The sequence below is a fragment of the Aplidium turbinatum genome, chromosome 1 (genome assembly GCF_918807975.1).
Source record: "Aplidium turbinatum chromosome 1, kaAplTurb1.1, whole genome shotgun sequence".
NCBI classification, from domain to species: domain Eukaryota; kingdom Metazoa; phylum Chordata; class Ascidiacea; order Aplousobranchia; family Polyclinidae; genus Aplidium; species Aplidium turbinatum.
This window is the reverse complement of record NC_137472.1, coordinates 18,626,082-18,630,790: the sequence shown is the minus strand read 5'-3', so window position 1 is coordinate 18,630,790 and position 4,709 is coordinate 18,626,082. Positions and strand designations below refer to the sequence as shown.

At 40.7% G+C, this 4,709-nt stretch overlaps 2 non-coding genes across 2 annotated transcripts; both read left to right on the top strand.

The window, feature by feature from the left end:
* The first annotated feature begins 1,711 nt into the window (after window positions 1-1,711).
* On the top strand, window positions 1,712-1,852 carry LOC145784705 (U4 spliceosomal RNA). Its single transcript, XR_014291031.1, has one exon. It is a non-coding gene; the product is annotated as a U4 spliceosomal RNA (small nuclear RNA).
* A 1,024-nt stretch (window positions 1,853-2,876) lies between these two features.
* On the top strand, window positions 2,877-3,017 carry LOC145785053 (U4 spliceosomal RNA). Its single transcript, XR_014291111.1, has one exon. It is a non-coding gene; the product is annotated as a U4 spliceosomal RNA (small nuclear RNA).
* The last annotated feature ends 1,692 nt before the right edge of the window (window positions 3,018-4,709 follow it).

Genomic DNA, 4,709 nt, shown 5'->3' with positions numbered 1-4,709 from the left:
TAGAAGTCTCAGTTTTAATTGTAAATTTATTTCTCCTCTTAAAAATTCCTTGCATTTCCAAAATGACGCTTTTGCTTGACCGATTCTTCTTTTTAAATCATTGTGGCATCTTCCATCTTGTGTAATGAGGGACCCTAGGTATGTGTACGTGGTGACCTGATCCAATTGTTCTCCTTCCTGGCCAGAAGGAGTAATGGATTTGATAAAAAATGGAAAAAACAGCAACAAAGCTCAGACTACACTTACTGCTATTGCACAACCTAGCTATCTTCATTCATTGCTTGGCGAGGTTGTATGACGTCACTAACGCAAAACTTTGTGAAGACAACGGAGGAAAATAAAAATATCTATGGTTTTATTAAAATTGCCAATCACAATTAGCCATGTGAACAACGTTTAAAAGGCCAAATTAAGAAATGCCAAGCAAAAATTTTCGGGCAAAAAACAACAAAAAAGGCCAAAAAAATGCCAAATTTTGAAAAAATGCCAAACAGGATTTTTTCATGCCAAACAACATAAAAAAATGCCAAATTTGTGTAATTTGGCATTAAAAATGCCAACCTGGCAAGCCTGCTGCTCACGATATGAGTGGTCACAGCGGTAAACCATAATCTCTTCGTGGGAAAATTGTAACATAAGATTCCCAGATCCGTTCGTCTGTATGTAATGACCGAAAAGAAACACTCTTCAGGAAACGTCTATTCGAGAATTGTATTTCTGTAAAAATAGCCTCAAAGCTGTCGAAAATGGGGTGCAACGCGATACACCACTAAAAACTTGTCACTACAGAACAGATTACTTGGATAAAAGACGGAAATTTTCGTCCAGCTGACAAGCACAAAGCAAAACAGTTAAACATGCGACCAACCTCTTCAAGCAACAATTTTAAAATGACTAGAATAATTTGCGATATCTCAAACTAACGTAAACAGTAACTGTGACGCAATAATGAAAGACATTGTCACGCAATTCTAACAGGTGTTCAAAGGTGGTGATCCAATGTTTCATGTTTAAATAGGTTTGACACAAGTCTTACGATTGATGGTGCAATTTTGGCTCATTTTTAGGAAAAATTCCATGACGTAATACGCTAAGATTCAGTAGACCTGAACGGTTTTTATATGACGTTTGATTAGGTGAACAATTGTCTGGAACAATGAGTGATCACCATTTGGCGAACTTCTTTCGCTTGTATTCCAGGTAACCATTCCAACCTACGCGAAAGCGGGTAACTCGGATGAGTCGCGCTGGCCAGAATACATTGTGAAACTCTCATTGTGAAACGAGATTGTCCATGAAAACAAAAAATGACGCATAGCGCTTGACGCTTAAAATCGGCAAAATAGTTGACGGCGCTATCACTTCCGTCAACTAAAAAATAAACTGACGGTGCTAACCTCAGCGTCAACGTACAACACTGAGGCTATCCCACCACTAATCACTGTCACAAACAGGGCCGTTGAGAGGATAAGTTGGGCGCAGCACCAATGAGATTTTCGCGCCCAAATTAGGACATTTCAATAAAAAAAAAAAACGCATCGCATCCGAAGAATACGCGGTGGTTTCTTGAGTTCCCGGGTCCTTTGATTGATTGATTGATTGATCAATCAAACATAAACAAAATATAAGATTTAAAAAAAGCTTGATATCCGACCACAAATGAAAAGCAAAACCTTCACCACAGATAACAAATTTCTTCTACCAATTCTTCAGCTTTGCGCAGAGGCGATATCGTAGTCAATGAGGTTTATCCGAGACGCGATTATTGCTAGTTGAAAACTATTCCCAATACCCCGCCCTGACGACGTGAAAAATCGTCGGCTGTGGCAATTTCTGAAGAGTTCTACGGAACTCCTATATGTTACTATTTATAAGCTGCCCGTGACTAACTAAATTTAGAATCTTGGTTTGGTTTTGAATCTTTATCCTCAGACTGACAAAGCCTTGATAGGTTATTTCTTGTAGTTTTTCATACTTGTGAAGGCTTTTTACGCAGGGCCGGTTACCGAGATTGACAGAGTGAAGTTTCCGATTGTTGAAGAGCCGAACCAGCGCCAAAGTGAGCTTGAGTCGCACGCGTAACAGCTGAGCTAACGGGGCGGAAGTTTAGAAAAAACTACCAGACCAGACAGTCACCTTATTTGGTCAGCTCCCTATCCGATCTAGACCAGAGAAAGTGGTTGCCTGGGACAGTTAGGGTACCAGTAAGCTACGTGTAATTTGCAGGTAGCTGCAGCAGATGGAGTGGTGTTTTGACTGGTAGACGCTTTAAACACAGGACAATTTTCTCTATGAACCGCAGCTGACTGTAGTCATTGTGACCTTTCTCGCACTCAGCCATAGAGTTGATTCTTGCTTTGAACTTTGTTTGGTAATTACTGCAGAAAAAAGAGTAGGCCTAATGGCACCATTGGAAATCGAACTCACGCCATCAGAATTATTACACCCTACTCCTAACCCCCTAAGCCAAGCTGGCCACGCGAAACATTAAAACTAATTTACTTTCTAACGTACATAAGTCGCATGACTGCCATAAGCTGATTTAAATCTTGTCGCCTGATTGGTTTAATGGAACTCATCTGCTACAGCAACCTGCAGATCATTGCTGAACAGATATTTCAGAGATGCAAATTGACAGATTGTTTGCGCTAAAAAATCGATTGTTTTTTGAGAAAATAAGTTACGAGATACAGGACAAAAAAAAACGACTCACATCCTAATCGCACCATAAAGCTCTCAATCTCCGCTTTGTAAGCAAATAGTCTATAAGCAAAATATAAGATTTTGATTACAAAACAAAAAAAAGCTTGATATCAGACCACAAATGAAAAGCAAAACCTTCACGACAGATAACAAATTTCTTCTACCAATTCTTCAGCTTTGCGCAGAGGCGATATCGTAGTCAATGAGGTTTATCCGAGACGCGATTATTGCTAGTTGAAAACTTTTCCCAATACCCCGCCCTGACGACGTGAAAAACCGTCGGCTGTGGCAATTTCTGAAGGGTTCTACGGAACTCCTATATGTTATTATTTTACACCAATTAATTGAGCCTTTGCTCCAGATTTTATATAATTTTCGTCTCCCACGAGTATTCAAATCGTCCTTGTAGCTAAGCTTCTCTTCCTCGTGGGAGACCCCAAAGTTTATCCGCTCTGCCTACGGGCAGACCGGGTATAGGAGTTAAACATACCTGTGTTATGGTCACGTGATGGAGACGTGGGCGCTGCCTGGCTTTATAAAACTTCTGTCGCCCGGTCCGTCGTGAGCTGACCTTTTTGCGTTTGCAGAAAGCAAAGTCCGTCTCCCTGGCCCGTTCCGCCATTCTAACTTTTGCGGACGAGTCGCACAAAATTCTCGATCCACACTTTCCTTCCACAGGTAGGCCTACCTAGACTCCCCAGCCTGGCCCCCGCGACCTAAGCTGGTGGACTTCCCTTCCGGGTGCATCGCCACCCCATAATCACGCCGCTCCCCGCCTCCACGGGGCGTGGCAGGCCGGTTCTTTAAAGTCTCTGACCTGGCTATGTTTATTGTGTTCTTCTCGCCGTGTCAATTATTTTGTACTCGTGCGTCGTTGATCAAAATAAAACAGTTTATCATTGTTTATGTGTTTTGTTTGAAAAGCGCAGTGCTCCAAGTAATGCGGCAGACAGCGCTTCCACTTTGAAGGATTTTATCCCGAAATCGGGATTTTTCAACGCTTTTAAGGATAAAAAAAGGAAATGAAGATCGGTAAGATTTTTTATGGATTTTTAAAAATTTTACAAGGAAATTTTGTCTTAAAAAGGGAATTGTTGTTTTTAGCAATTTGAAAGAAAATTTTATTAATATTTCCTTTCAAAAGTTCTAAAAACGACTGGAATAAGGATGATCAGCTGGTTTCCTTCGCCACTCTCATTCTCTTTCCCATTCTCGCCTTTCCGTCCCTTGATTTCTATTCTCGTCATATTGGGAATTGGACGTCAGTGCAGGGAAGGAGTTGTTCTCAATTTTTTTAGTTGAAATTAGGTAATCCGTTGATTTACAATTGAACTTGAGTAGGCTACGGTAGCAATGACAAATTTCACTGAGCTTCGACGTACAGTTGGGTATGAAAAGCTTAGGCTAGTGGTATCCTTCCGGTTTAGAAAAGTTAGTTATACAGTAGCCTATGCAAACCTATTATGGTCAATTGGTCATAATAACAGAGCTAGCTAGGCTGTAGCCTATGTACGTACAACATGTATGATATTGATATAGCGTACACAGTCAGACTGAGTCAGTATCATGAATAGGCCTAGCATCCTGAAGTTTTTCATCAGTCTCAGATGATTGCAAAGACGTTACTGACAAGGAGAAAAAAGAGATAGCCTAGCCCAGGGATGGCGAACCACTGACCCGCGGGTCACGAAGTGACCCATCACAGATTTTCAGTGACCCACTTGTCTTTTTTTTTACAACTTGGAAATGGAAATGATAGACTTTCAAGAAAGTGCAGTTTGGAAAACAAAATTTGTACCGTAGACTTAGATCATCTCCTACAAAAAATTGAAATGAAAACGGATATGGATGGTTGTGACTTTCCTGCTGTTGAAAACCATGCTGAAAATATAATTCTTACAGAGTGGAACTCCCTGCCAAATTCGTTTGAAACTATGAAAAGATTTGCGGTGGCTCTGTTAACGTTGTTTAGTTCTTCATATTCGTGCGAATCTTTATTTTCGCAC